The sequence below is a fragment of the Zingiber officinale genome, chromosome 10A, assembly GCF_018446385.1.
Source record: "Zingiber officinale cultivar Zhangliang chromosome 10A, Zo_v1.1, whole genome shotgun sequence".
Taxonomy (NCBI): domain Eukaryota; kingdom Viridiplantae; phylum Streptophyta; class Magnoliopsida; order Zingiberales; family Zingiberaceae; genus Zingiber; species Zingiber officinale.
The window spans coordinates 59,476,107-59,492,402 of record NC_056004.1 but is presented as its reverse complement, the minus strand read 5'-3'; the positions used below and the strand labels follow the sequence as shown (position 1 = coordinate 59,492,402).

Sequence of the window (16,296 nt, the reverse complement as noted above, 5' to 3'; positions counted from 1 at the left end):
CATTCTTGATATACGATGATTCTCGGTTTTAGTGAGTAGGAAAGGAACTTACTGAGCCATGAGTGCTCATAACTCACTTTCCTTGTACCGCAGATAAAAGAGAAAGCTGGATGAACAACGGAGCAGCAGGAGGAGCAGATAGTGATGTTTGTGGTGGTGGCTCGGCTAGGACGATTCAGACAAATTAATATTTTTAGTTATAAGTTCAATATATGCACATTTGAACAAATCAGAATATGTGATATTATGATTAATAAATTAAATTCTTTAAAGTTTTTATTCTTCCGCTGTTATAGTAAAACATGTACGTAAGTAGTATAAGAACGTAGCGCCGCCCTTGGGTAAGAAGGGTGGGCGTTACAGGTGGTATCAGAGCCAAGGTTAGCCAGCTCACTACACACACATCAAGCTCCTTCCTGCCGCTCCAAGTAAGTACAGTTGCATAATTTATTTATATGCAAAATAGTATGATACTCTAAGATACATGAATGGTAGCCTAGATACAAGAACCTTAGGCTATAACATAAGAGGGTCATAAAGCAAAAGGCTGTCGCAAGAGCAAAATTAAATGCTACGACTGTGGACTGGAAGGACATCTGTCTAGAGACTGCCCTACCAAAACTAAAGCACCACAGTATGTGCCGAACCAAGGTAGTCCCGCAAGGTTACACCAAATGCAGACTTCTATTGAGGGACCTTCAATAAGTCAAGGGAGATTGGAAGCTCCACCAGTATCTAAGGAATCGGAGCAGAAATTGTTATTCTAAGTTCGGGGACGAACTTTCAATAAGTAGGGGAGTTTGTAACACCCCTAGAAAGCCTAGATAAAGTAAGGGCAATGAGAGTACGAATGTAATGAAAAGAATGTGTAGATAGTCTACGTTGAATGTTACGATGGGAAGGATTTAGATGATTAAAAACTTTATGAAAGAAAATAAAGTTGAGAATATAAAGTTCTATACATGATTTATAATGCAAGGAATTAATGTAAACAAAAGAAATATGAGATATTATATATGCATGTATGAAATATTTATGCATAATGCATATACATGAATTATTTTGTACAAAAATATGTTAGGAGAAGGATTTGATCCTTGGTTCTCTTATGGATGCATGCATGTGTTAACCAAGTGTGATAGGAGTGAATATTGTAAGAGGAGAGATGAGAATTATAATTAAAGGAAAGAAAGGAGAGAAATTAAGAGAAAGAAAAGAGAGAAACTCAAGAAGCATTTCTCTAGCATATTCTTTCTCATTAAGAGGAGAAGTAAATGAGGAGGATGAATCAAGTCAAGTTTTCCTCCCCTCACTTTAGTATAAATAGGCATGGAGGGGGCTTCATCCTCAACTCACTCTCCTCCTCTCCTCCATTTGTGCCGAGCACTCTCCCTCCCTCTTTCCTCTTGTTGCCGAGAGCAACAACTCTCCCCCTTCTTTCTTTCTTTTTGTTGCCGAGCAACACAAGAAAAAGAAGCCTCCTCTTCTTCCTCCTCCTCTCCACCAAAAGACCTAGCCACTTCTTCCTCCATTGGTGCTGAGCAAAGCAAGCAAGGAAGAAAGGTCCACAAGCAAGTTCTCAACTCTAGGAAACTTAAGCAAAGAAGGTAAGCTTCCCCTCACCTGCGGTACAAGGCTTTCATGTGATTTTCGGATTCTTTTTCTATGCCTTGAAAGAAAGTTTTCCCCTATGTTTTTATACATATATGATGCATGATCAGAGGTGTATGTAACCCTAGAATTTCAATCAAAAATATTGTAAATAGGTTAGGAAAATTATTGTCTAACCAAACTAGTGCAAGGTTCCCTCTATGAAATGCTAAGGACCTTCCTATGGTTTTCTTGCTTGGAAGTTGATTGGAACCAAAAGAACCCCACTCTCATGTTTCGGCCAAGAAAGAATTTAGGGTTAGGAGGACCTTGAATTTAAAATAACTATGCTTATATGACATGATATAAAGTTCTTAAGAGTTGTATACTTGTATGTTGAAAGAAACTCATGAACCTTACTCTTAATATTTCGGCCATGGTAAGGTGATGGTTTAGAGAAGCTTAAACAAAATTCTAATATGCTCAATGACCTCTGTGATATTATGTTATGAAAGATGATTAATGCTCTCATGTTTAATTGGAATGTAGAAAATTAGTTACATGATTTATGACATGTAAGATCACAAGAGTCCTAGCTTGTTTATGATCCAACTTTGTGTATGATGTTCTTAGTAAATCTTGCTATGAAATTTACTTAGGTTTCCCATGCTTTAGGCCACTTAAAGGAAGTTTATATTCTATGAATTTCGGCCAAGTAAGGTTTAAAGGACCTAGAGGCCTTGGAAATGAAACCTAAGGGGTTAAAAGTACTTCTTATGAAAACTTGATAATGTGTGAATGTGATACATGTTTGTATGACCTAAATGAATCATTATGTGTTCGGCCATGAAGGGATAGATGCCCTAGAAACCCTAGAACAAAATTAAATATGTCTATGCCATGCTGTATGAAAATGATATGATAATAAGTTAGAATGCATGATTGCTTTAGTTACGAAATGATATGCATAATGAAGTTATATTATGAAATATGCCATGATGTGTTATAGCATAGAAAATGCTATACATAATGAAAAGAAATGAAGTCATGTTATGATATGTGATAGCATAGAAAATGCTATACATAATGAAAAGAAATGAAAAGAATAAATGCATGAAAGATTGTTAAGGACATGATATGATAGTTATGCATGATAAGTTATTTTTATGGTTTGTACCAAGGGTGGGCTCCGTAAACGCCCCGGGGTCGATGGAGTAAGACTCGGGCCTCGTCAGTAATGGGCCTTTGAGTGCCCTAGGTCGATGGAGTAAGACTCGGGCCTAGTATGTATGCATGGTAGGGCTCAAGACTTGCTACCTTGGACCTACGCAATATGTATGTGGTACATACCGGGATCCCAAATGATGATGATATTAATTTCAAGTACTATACATAATGAAAAGAAATGAAAAGAATAAATGCATGAAAGATTGTTAAGGACATGATATGATAGTTATGCATGATAAGTTATTTTTATGGTTTGTACCAAGGGTGGGCTCCGTAAACGCCCCGGGGTCGATGGAGTAAGACTCGGGCCTCATCAGTAATGGGCCTTTGAGTGCCCTAGGTCGATGGAGTAAGACTCGGGCCTAGTATGTATGCATGGTAGGGCTCAAGACTTGCTACCTTGGACCTACGCAATATGTATGTGGTACAAACCGGGATCCCAAATGATGATGATATTAATTTCAAGTACTATACATAATGAAAAGAAATGAAAAGAATAAATGCATGAAAGATTGTTAAGGACATGATATGATAGTTATGCATGATAAGTTATTTTTATGGTTTGTACCAAGGGTGGGCTCCGTAAACGCCCCGGGGTCGATGGAGTAAGACTCGGGCCTCGTCAGTAATGGGCCTTTGAGTGCCCTAGGTCGATGGAGTAAGACTCGGGCCTAGTATGTATGCATGGTAGGGCTCAAGACTTGCTACCTTGGACCTACGCATTATGTATGTGGTACAAACCAGGATCCCAAATGATGATGATATTAATTTCAAGTACTATTAAGTATAAGTTTTCAAATTCACGATGCATTGCCTACATTCATATGTGCTTGAATTATATGATGATATGATATAATGTCATGTGATATTATGATATGAATATGATGCCCTTGTATGTCTTATGCTTGTGATTTATTTGTTTTATGATATGATATTCATGCTTCTATGAAATGATATGTGAATAAGAAATATGCATGATATGTTTGAATAGAATGATATGTTATGTTATGATGTTGACGAGGCGATGATATGTTGATCCATTCTTGATATACGATGATTCTCAGTTTTGAGTAGTAGGAGAACTTCTTGAGCCATGAGTGCTCATAGCTTACTTTCCTTGTACCGCAGAGATAAAGAGAAATTGGATGAACAACGGAGCGGCAGGGAGGAGCGAGATAGTGATGTGTGTGGTGGTGGCTCGGCTGGGGCGATTCGGACAAATTAATATTTTATAAGTTCAATATATACATTTGAACAAATCATATATGTGATATTATGATTAATAAATTAAATTCTTTAAAGTTTTTTTCTTACGTATAGTAAAACATGTAAGTAGTATAAGACGCGGCCTTGGGTAAGAAGGGTGGGCGTTACATTCAATCTCTATTTGAGAATTTATCTTTAATTTCCTTATGTAAGCAACAAACCGCTTTATATCCATATTGAATATTTTATTCGTCGTGAGAACCGAGAATCAATTAAATGGTGAGAGACCAGGATGCAAAGTTCCCAAAAGGTTCCCAAAGCCCTTAAGATGGCTCCTTTAAGGCCTCCTTTACAAAGAATCACCAATTAGTTGTCACCCTCGACATCAAACAAGTAGAAGTGTCCAATAATAGATAAAGAGAATTGTCTATTAACATAAAACCTATGGGAAGATTTAGTTAAATCTCTGCACGGAGCAAGAAGGATAACGTTGACACCAGTAAGAAGAATATTTGTGTACTATCTATTACCTTTTGATGTTGTAAGAAGAATAGTAATGTGTAATTTGTGGATACTGACTTAATGTGCACAATATCTATTATCATGTATGTTGTAAGAAGAATATTTATGTGTTGGTTATATGGATATTGACTTGGTGTGTTTAGATACATCGGTGCATTTTTATTTGTGATTTTCTTAGTGAATTAATAATATTAAATTAATTTTATGATTTGCTTGGTGATAATATTGGTTTTTCACTATTTTGGAAATCGAATTTGTGTCATTAAACAATACTGATATTACATCGATTTTCCCCCGCTATAAAACCGGTGTCATTAACTAATATTACATCGATTGTATACCGCTGCCAAAACTGGTGTTATTAACATATAATATTATATAGGTTTTACACCCGATGTCGTTAAGTGATACTACATCGGTTATAACCCGATATCTAAAATGGCAGACCTTTTACATCGCCTTCATAGACATCGGTCGAAAATGTAATAGACATCGATGGAAAACCGATGTCTATGAGGGTTTTTGTTATAGTGGAGTTGGCTCACTAGTCAATGCCTCATATCCCATTCATCTCATTGTCTGAAAAAAAAGAGATATAAATTGTGAGTCGAGAGACTCAGCATGTTCAAAACAATGTTATGAATTAGTTAGCATCTATAATCTAGTGTACCAAGGGAGACCACATCAAAGGTAACTTAGGTCTTACTTACTGGCATATCATGGACATGAGCGTAGACGTCTACTGAGGCATACAAGCATAAACATAAGCCTAAGCATGTACGTAAGCTAAGTATACAATAGACACAACCAGAAGCTTGTAAATAAACATAGACATAAGCATACTAGCTAGCATAAACGTACATACTATGGATGAATAGAAGCATAAGCATAAGCATGTAATTAAACTAAGCATGAAATAGATATAATCATGAGCATGTATATAAACATAGGCATAAGCATACTAGCTGGCATAAACGTATATACTATGGATGAACAGAAGCATAAGCATGTAAATAAGCTAAACATGGAAAAGATCATAATCACATAGAATTAGTGAGCTCCCGGGCTAAGGGCACCGGTCACACTCAACTACATAGTTTGGTGAGCTCCCGGGCTAAGGACACCGGTCACACTCTACCACATAAGATTGGCGAGCTCCCGGGCTGAGGACACCGGTCACACTCGGCCACATAGATTTGGTGAGCTCTTGGGCTAAGGACACCGATCACACTCTACCACGTATGATTGGCAAGCTCCCAGGCTAAAGACATCGGTCACACTCGGCCACGTAGATTGGGTGATCTCCCCAGGCTTAGGTCCCCAGTTCATAACTTAACCCATAATGAGATTTGACAAGCTCCTCAGGCTTAGGTCCCCGGATCATAACTTGGTAAGTTCCCCAGGCTTAGGTCCCCGGATCATAACTTGGTAAGCTCCCTAGGCTTAGGTCCCCGGATCATAACTTGGTAAGCTCCCCGGGCTTTGGTCCCCGGATCATAACTCGGTAAGCTCCCCGAGCTTCGGTCCTCGGATCATAACTTGGTAAGCTCCCTAGGCTTAGGTCCACAGATCATAACTTAATACACTTGAACATGTGCATAAGTATAGCCATGATTACTACTTAAGCATGGAACATAAATATATTTTTGTACATAAACATAAATAGGTTCATTTCATGAGCACTTAAATTATCATGATGGGAAGAAAACATAAGTCTATCCACAAACCTCCTAGAGCAAATTCCAAGAAAAGAACATACGTACACTTAAACATTATCATGGGCATAGACATGAAGATAAACTTAAACATGATCTTGAGTATAGACGTGAACACGAACCCAAAACACGGTTATCCATATTCATCATCCCTTACTTGAACATCAATTACTTATACTCATACAGTTATATACATGTGGCATTATTATACAACAAAATTCCTAGCATACGAACACAATTAAGCAAGGCTGAACTTAACCATACATGAGCATAAATTGTCTACCATTAAGTTGTGTTTCTCATTAAATATTTCATAAGCCTCATGCATGCCAATAACACTTTGTAATGTAAACCAATCCCCCTCATACAAGGCATGAATAATCATGGTTATCCAAAATATATAATCAGTGTGCACTAAAATTTATAAACCTATCTCGCCCCTAACCATTCTATTAACACGTCCACCCCTAATATCTAAACAGTAACTTGGAACCTTAATGTCCATGTCCACACCAACTTTATGAACCGATTTAACCTTATACCTGTAGATACTTTTTCCATAAAAATCCATAACATGTAAGGTCATAAAACACATCCATCCATATAATTGGTGTGCTAGAGTTCCATATAATTTGTGTGCTAGAGTTTGTGAGATGTGTATACTTGTCTTTATTTATTTATAATTTTTTTTAATCCATTACATGCATAGTTATGAAACATTCATGTTCGTATAATTTGTGTCATACATAATTGATTTCATAGCAATTTAAACCTTGTAATCCGAAGCCTATTTTGACCATGAAGTTATCTAAGCATATTTCATTTCATGCATCCTAAACCAAAATCAAATTAACTTATACAAAAAAGAAATCCTAAACATGGTTATGGTCCTAGCATCTTAAACTGAACCTAGCATACACCATAGAGCAATTCAAAACATGGTTATGGTCATAACATCTTAAACCCAATCTAGTACATGGAATATAATATTATCAAGGAGGAATATAATGGTAACTAACCAAACCCCAGTTCAATACACCTACCTAGGAACCTAACATCTATAGTTTATAGGAACCAATAAATTCATAAGATGGGAAGAACATGCACAACCTTCCTAAAGAGAGATCATGATAGGTAACCATTACAATTTAGTGAGGGAACTACCCTCCTCTAGAAATCCGAAATACTCCATCTACGCAGTCCTTTAAAAACATAAGAAGAGAATTTAAACTAGAGCATCCTACCTCAACCCATGGTACCCGAGGTCACAAACCATAGAAACAAACTAAAGCATTACAAGTTAGGGAACATGCCATAAGTATTTAGCTCCTAAATCCTTGTCTTCAGTTGAAGCTCTAGCCCCGGTGGAGAAACAAAAAAGGGGTAGGAAACCTTCTTAGGCCGGTGGCAACATCCAAGGTGAGGCTTTTGAGGGTAAGGTTTAAATAGAAGTGAGAGCTTAGGACCTTGTCTTCCTTCTTATATGCTAAGTCATTAATTACATTAATTTTATACATATTTATATCCATATACTAATTTCATATTTACATATATCCACATATATATCACATATATATGGTAATATATTTAATTCATATTATAGTTTCTTAATACTAAGTCATTAATTTGATTTTTGAATCAAATTATATATTTCCATATACTAATTTCATATATATAAATATCCATATATATATATCACGTATACATGGTAATATATTTAATTCATATATAGTTTCTTAATAATCATTAATTTGATATTGAATCAAATTATATATATATATATATATATATATATATATATATATATATATTTATATTAGTCATTAATTTGATATTGAATCAAATCACACACACACACACACACACACACACACACACACACACACACACACATATATATATATATATATATATAATTTCACGTTGAAGATATATCCATATCTTCAATTAAAATCTCCTATATATATCTTATAATTTTTCTATTTCCATTATTTATACTATATACTTTATATTTCCTATATATATCCATAGTTATATAGATTTTTATATAAAAACTAAGTCGTCAATTTAATATAATTTTATATGGATATCCATATATATAATATAGATATATAATTCATATATTATATGATTAAAATTTCTTAATCATTATCTACACTATATTTGTTACACGTTACCTACATAATATATTAATCTTTTATATATATATATATATATATATATATATATATATTCTTATTTAAATTATAGGGTTTATATTATATATATTATTTATACTTTCTTTCTATATACAATACAAGCTACATAAAATTTTAGTCTTGTAATTCATTTTTTTATTCTTGTTTAATTATATATTCTATATTATATTTAATATATCCTATTATTTTCTTACTTTGATTAATCCAAATTCCATAATTAAAGATTAACTTCATTAATCCTAACTAACTCATCTATTTAAATTTATAATTCTTAATAAAATATGAATTCTAATTAAATTTCAATTACTCAAATAAATATCCTTAATTAAATAACTTCAAAATCTAATTAAATTACAATTAATCCAATAAATCTCCTTAATTAGATAAATTCAAATTCTAATTAAATTATAATTTAACCCAATAAATCTTATTAATTAATTAAGTAGTTTCAGACACTACAAAATTTCTACATTGGTTGTGCCTTTTAAATATCTAAAGATCCTTTTGATGTGCATAGATTATATACACTCTTATGCATATTTTGACGCACATTCACGTACTTTACTTATGCTTGATTCATATATTTTTATACCTCTGGTCTTACTTTCAGTATAATTACTCTTCTTTGTTAGAGATATGTTATTTGTGTATTTTTATGTTGATAGGAGCCATTTTGGAGCAAAAATGGCATTCATTGACGATCTAGAGAGCATACGAATGCAAATGACACTGGCCATATTATCCCACATGGCCGTGTCAAAAGAGAAAAAGGGAAGATGGCCACAACTAAGTGAATCCACATGGCTATGTGGCCCAACCAGAGGAGGAGCAAGACACGGTTGTGTAATCCCACATAGTCGTGTCATTCATCTAACAAACAAGCAGAACACAGCTGTGTGATCTCATACGGTCGTGCCACTCATCCAGAAAGCAAACAAGATAAGGCCATGTCAGTCCACATGGTCGTGTGACCTTAGCTAAAGCCTAGAAGACATCGTCCATGTGGATGCCACACAGCCATAGCACAGGCCATACCAAGCTCGTGCCCTGCCCTATAAAAGGGGATCTCTTCCCTTTTTCAAAGGAAGGAAGGTTCTCCCTTTGGGAGTGCCATCTTGGTGTCAATCTCCATCTTCTCTGGTCTCTGTTTGATGATCCAAAGTAGTTTCCATCATCTCATTAACTCCAAAAGCTTGGGATTGGATTCGAAGATCACTCTACAACATTGGATAAGCATCTCTTCATTTTTCTCTCTTATTGGGTTTGGATGCTTGCAATTCATGTCTTTAGATCTCTTTCTTCTTACTATGGAGTAGATCATTTGTTCAAGGATTAAGGGAGTAGTTGTAGTATGGATTGATGTAAGAACTCATAGATATGCTAATTTTATATCTATATGACATTATCATATTTTATATCTATTTGATCTTATGTGAATGCATGTGTTTGAACTTAATTATCATGTTTGATTAAATGGTTGTGTAGAGTTGTTGATCCTATAGGGGGATGTCCTAGATCATATGACCGAGGGGCCCTAGTGACAAGCGTCTAGGGTACCACCTTAAAAGGAGAGACAATTCCCCACATAGAAGTAGATAGTTGTGTGTGTAATTGTTATCCTCATCTTTATGGTTATTGAGTATGAGTGTGTTCTTATGATGTATGACTAAGGGGCCCCAGTGACAAGGGTAACCCATTAATGGACTTCATAGGAATCATTCCTATTTAATGGCAAGGGATGTTAATCTAAATATCATGCCATTTTGTCCATTGCAGGGAAGAGTCGGTAACTTCCTACAAGTGCATGTGAATTGAGGATAGGTAATTAGTAAACCATGTTACATTGATAAACATCACAATGAAACTGAACTCTTAGAATATTTCCTAAACTAAGTTTTTCTCTCTCTTTCTTATTCTCAATCTCACTTCTCTTACTTAGCACGTAACTTGTTTATGTCTATTGTTTAGCTAATTCTACATGAGAAGTCACTAGTGCTTATACCAATCCATGTGAGTTCAATATCTTTTGTATTACTGATGACATAACCGTGCATTTGCGGGAACGTAATAAGTTTTTGGCACGTTTGTCGGGGGCTGCGCTTATAACATTAGTTGACAATCATTTGAGTTAGTCTAAACTTGTTTTTCTTTTTATTAATTGGATCTTGCATTTGCCTACTTTTAATTATGCAATTTTCTCTCATTTTTGTAATTTAAATTCTGCACTTTAAATTTCTAGCATTTTGATTATATTTCAAAAATTAAAAAATTCTGTTTCTTTTTCATTTAGAAATTATGATTGGACTATATATAACCTTGTTCTTATATGAGAAGATCTAATTTTGTAGGAGATTTGTTACCACTCGATCCTGAAATTGATAGAACATACCGAAGAAGAAGGAACCTGCAAAAACATCAAGAAGAACAAGAATCATTTGAAATGGCGAACAAACCTCTCAAAGATTATGCAACACCATATGCACGTGGGCTTCGGTCTAGCATCACCAGACCACCCATTGAAGCTAATAATTTTGAGATTAAGCCTGCGATAATTACAATGGTTCATAAAAATCAATTTGGAGGTGGACCTCATGAAGATCCGAACCAACATTTGGAAGTTTTCTATGAAATTTGCAGCACAATGAAGATGAATAGAGTTCCAGCAGAAGTATTAAGATTATTATTATTTGGATTTTCCTTAAGAAATAGAGTCAAGCAGTGGCTTAATTCCTCATATACTAATAGTATCACATCTTGAGAACAATGCAAGTAATAATTTCTTGATAAATTCCATCCACCCAGCAAAACTGCCCATATGAGGAATGTAATAGCAAGTTTCAGACAATCAAATTCAGAATCATTATTTGAGGCATGGGATAGATTCAAAAACATGTTCAGGCAATGCCCGCATCACGGACTTGAAAATGGTTAGTTCTGTACACTTTTTATAATAACATCAATTATCACATGAAGGATTCCTTGATTGCGCAGTTGGAGAGGCATTAATGAACAAAAGCTATAAGGCCGAAGATATCATAGAAAGTGTAGCTCAAAACCATCATTGGTGGGCTACTGAAAGATATAGAAGCTCATTCTTTGGAAACCCTATCAAAGCATCAGGAAAGTTTGATATAGATGCAATCACTCTGATGTCAGCAAAATTAGATGCTCTGACTAAAAAGCTTGAAAACATGAGAACTAATACGGCTCGCAATTGTATGTGTATTTGAAACATGTGGAAACACGGATCACGCTCAAGATAATTACCCTTTGGGAGCCATCTTTGCACAAATAGATCAACTTGAGTAGTGTAACGCAATAGTGAGTTATAATCAGAGACAAAATAATTTATATTCCAACACATATAACCCTAGGTGGAAGGATCATCCAAACTTTTCTTACTGGAACAACCAAGATCAAGGGGTATCTATAGGGGCAAGGCCAAGTTACCAACTTGGACAACAATGCTATCAACAACAACTATCATAAGGTAATCAACTATCCAAGATAGAAAAGATGCTTGAGGAAGTTCTTGCTGAGTAAAAGGAAATGAAGAATGAAATCAAGCAGCTTACTCAAAGAATGGATAACACTAAAAAACATCAAATGATTCAAGATAGCCAGATTGCCCAGATAGCTTCATCTTGTTCAAGAATACCAGGAGCATTCCCAGGCAAGCCTGATATAAATCTAGTGGAACATTGTAATAGAATAGAACTCTGGAGTGGACAGACCTTGGGAGATTCCCAAATGACTACTCCAAAAGGGATTGACATTCAAGAAGAGCCCTCTCCTCCCACACCTAACCCAGTTCAGATCCAAGAAGCTAAGGAGATTACCAAGAAGGTTGAAGGGACTCTTCTACTTTCCCTACAAAGTCAAATAGTCCCTTTTTCACAAAGACTAGGCATGAGACAAAAGGATGAAGAGTTCAGTAAATTTCTAGAAAAGGTCAAGGAGATTTGTATTGAAGTCTCTCTGATTGACATTCTTCAATAAATACCGAAGTTTGCCAAATTTTTTAAGGATATCATTTCCAACAGGAGAAAGGAGAATTCGAGACCGTAGCATTGATGGAAGAATGCAACCCTCTATTCATGGAAATCACTCCCCTAAAGCTTCAAGACCCTGGGATCTTCTCTATCCCTTGCACAATAGGCATTGAGTTTATAGAGAAAGCTTTTTATGATTTGCGGGCAAGTGTTAGCCTCATTCCATATTTAGTCTATAATAAGCTAGGTCTCAAAAACTTTAAACTTACTACTATGTCACTTCAGTTAGCTGATCATTCATGCAGGTATCCTATGGGTATCGTCAAGGACGTGCAGGTAGAGGTGGGTAGTTGTACCGTACCCATAGATTTCGTTGTTTTGGACATGGAAGAGGATCCAAAGATCCCAATTATTTTAGGAAGACCTTTCCTTACGACCGTCAAAGCCATCATTAATGTGAAGAATAATAGATTATCTTTGTCTATTGGTAAGGAAAGGTTAGAATTTGATCTATCTAAATTTCCTAACGATGTCTCTTCTTTTCTAGCAAACATGTGCAGCAGGGCGGATGCTTATAAAACTGAGGAATGAAACTTTCATCCTCATGGGAGGCCACTAGATGAAACACATGATCTGGCAAGAGTTGGGAGAAGACCCCCAATAAATAATGAAAAGTGCATCTGTCCTACAAGGGCAAGAATGAAGGAAGAGTCAACAACACCAACCCAAGGAGGGAAAGTCATGCCTCCATGGGTATAATCCTAATCAACAGAAATGGGGTCGAGCTAAAGACCTAAAACAAGCACTTCTTAGGAGACAACCCAAAGGTTCTTTTTAGTTAGTTCAATTTTTAATTTTCTTCTCTTAGTTTGTTTATCTAAGTGTTTTTTTTATTTTGTTTTCAGGTTGTGAGTCACCTCCATGAGCTGTCCATGATTGTCTCATGGGTGTGGAGGTGTTGGAGAAGTTAAAAATGAGAAAACTCAGCCCTTGTACACTCTACAGAGCCAGTCGTGTGACTTCACACAGCCGTGTGACATAAACAGAGTTGGGAAAGTACTAGGTCGTGTGATACCACACGGGTTGTGTGGTATCACACGGCTTAGTACTCTCCCAAGTTAATCCACATAAAATGCTGGGCGCGTCAATAACACCGAGTAAAATGAATTCTCGCCAAGCAATCTTCATAATAAATTCTCGTATGAAATAATGAGCCAGTCAGATGGATAGGGCCGAAAGAAATAAAGAACTATCATAAAAAATTTGTAAGATCATTGCGCTAGAGGGGGTGAATAGCGCTTGAGGCTTTCATGTTCATTTAAAAAAATCAAGTAAAATGCAGTAGAAAAAAAGAAAGAAAATAGAGAAATCATTAACAAGTTTCTTTTACTTGGTCCAGAGCCTGTGATGACTCCTACTCCAAGACCCACGATCGTCGATCACTTTCGTTGGATAATTTACTATCAATTTTGAATAAGTACAAGTATGAAATAACAATATTAAAACAACTATAAAATAAAGAATACTGATAACTACAGGTCTGAAGATTCTTGTTCTAGGTCGTCGGAGCAAAGTTTGGGCGTCGAGGAGGCATTTTCTAAGTAGTGCACAAGAACAGAAGTCATTCAAAATGTTGTTCTTCTAATTCCTGATCGAATGCTACTTATATAGGTTATTTCGGGTGCCTGGAACCCCTTTAAGCACCTAGGCCACGTGGCTCAAGCAATCGACATGCTCTACATCAGCTTATGGATGACTTTTGCTGTTCGGGCACCTAGATTGACTCCAAGCACCTGAATCGCCTAGGCACCTGAATCGCCAAGGCACCCCAGGCTCGCCCAGGGGGAGGCTAGTCCAAGCGCCCGAACCATCTCTGAGTGCCCAGACCAACTTTTTTAGCCTCCTTTTTTCCTACAAAATAAAGTTAGTCCAGGCAATAAATAAAATATATATATAATATGAATTTGACAGCCTCTAACTGTCCAATTCTAACTTTGAGTTTCGCTGAAACTCTAGGTCAAATTGATGCCTACTGTTCCCTCTTCGGGGAACGCGTTCTCACCTACTCCTCTTAAGAGAGTTTACCCTTTTCCAGACTGGTCCTCCACAACCATCTAGACCTTTGCTCAACTTCCGAGACTTCAGGTCTTAATGTTGAACGTCCGCTCCATGACCCGTCCAGACTTCCACCTGGTCCGCGACCATCAGGATTTTCATCTAGAGTCCCCGACTCTAGGATTTTGCCCAAAGTGCACAACCCGTTAAGACTTCATCTTGCCTAACCACAGTTAGGACTTTCAATAACCTACGGTTACCACCCCTTGGACCTAGAGTTACCTCCCCCTAAGGTTTACCACCTACCTAGAATCCACTAAGATTTTTACGTAAGAACACTTAGGACTTTTCTACAAGCTCATTCAAACTTGTTAGACGACAAGTAACCTTAACTTTAGATTCTTTATCATAATCAAAACTTACGTTTGATCATCTGGTGCTCCCTACACTAACATAATTTTTACAATAAATTCCTGGATTATGTAATAAGCTAGGTGAGAACATAAGGCCGAGCGAAATAAATAGGCCAGATATTTATAAATAATTTTCATAATGAATCCCCGGACTAAATGATAAGCTGGGAGAGAATATAAGGTCGAGCGAAATAAATAGGTCGGACATTTATAAGCAATTTTCATAAGGAATCCCTAGATTGAATGATAAGCTAGGCGAGAATATAAGGTCAAGAGAAATAAATAGGCTGGTCATTTATAAGTAATTTTCATAAGGAATTCCCGAACTGAATGATAAGCTAGGTGAGAACATAAGGCCGAGTGAAATAAACAAGTCGGAATAGCTTTCATAAGGAAATTCTGAATTGAATGATAAGCTAGACGAGATCATAAGGCTGCGAAATAAATAGGTCGGACATTTATAAGCCCTTGATATTAGAATCTGTCTATAATGAATACTTGTTTATAACCTGAGCTTAAAGTTACAATTCGACTATGTAGAGTTTAAAGTCACAGTTCGACTGTAGAGAGTTTAAAGTCGTAGTTTGACTATTTAGAGTTTAAAGTCACAGATCGACTGTATAGAGTTTAAAGTCACAGTTCGACTGTATAGAGTTTAAAGTCACAGTTCGACTGTATAGAGTTTAAAGTCGTAGTTCGACTGTATAGAGTTTAAAGCCACAATTCAACTGAGATGAATCCACTTGCACTTTTTATTGAATGTATAAAAGTTGAATGAAATATAAGAGAGAGTTACTGGCATACTTGTTAATCTCTATAAGGATGTAGATGATGAGCATTCCAAGGTCTATCCAATCTCCGTCCCTCAGCGTCTCCAAGATAATAAGAACCAGAGGTGAGCTTTTGTATCACCTTGAATGGTCCTCCCCATTGTGGCTCCAATTTATTGACATCTCCGACCGATTTGATGTGCTTCTAGACCAGATCGCCCACCTAAAAAAATTTAAGGATAACTCTTCTATTATAATTCTACCTCATCCTTTGATGATATGACATAAGTCGAGCTGCTGCCTTATCTTAGACTTCCTATAACAGGTCGAGCTCCATAAGACGTCGATTGGCATTATCTTAGTAATATAAACACCTACAATCAGATTCTATCCCTATTTTGATCGGGACCACTGTCTCACCACCATACACAAAGTGGAAAAGAGTTATACTTGTCGACTCTCGGGGAGTTGTTTGATATGCCCATAATACACTAGGTAATTCATCCACCCAACTTCCCCCAATATGATCTAATTTTGTCTTAAGCCCCCTGATAATTTCTCTATTTGTTACTTCAATTTGTCCATTGCTCTACGGATAAGATACAGAA

At 36.1% G+C, this 16,296-nt stretch overlaps 1 non-coding gene across 1 annotated transcript; it reads right to left on the bottom strand.

Annotated features, from left to right (window-relative positions):
• Positions 1 to 11,270: 11,270 nt before the first annotated feature.
• Positions 11,271 to 11,377, bottom strand: LOC122028347. The gene has a single exon (XR_006124746.1). It is a non-coding gene; the product is annotated as a small nucleolar RNA R71 (small nucleolar RNA).
• Positions 11,378 to 16,296: the final 4,919 nt, after the last annotated feature.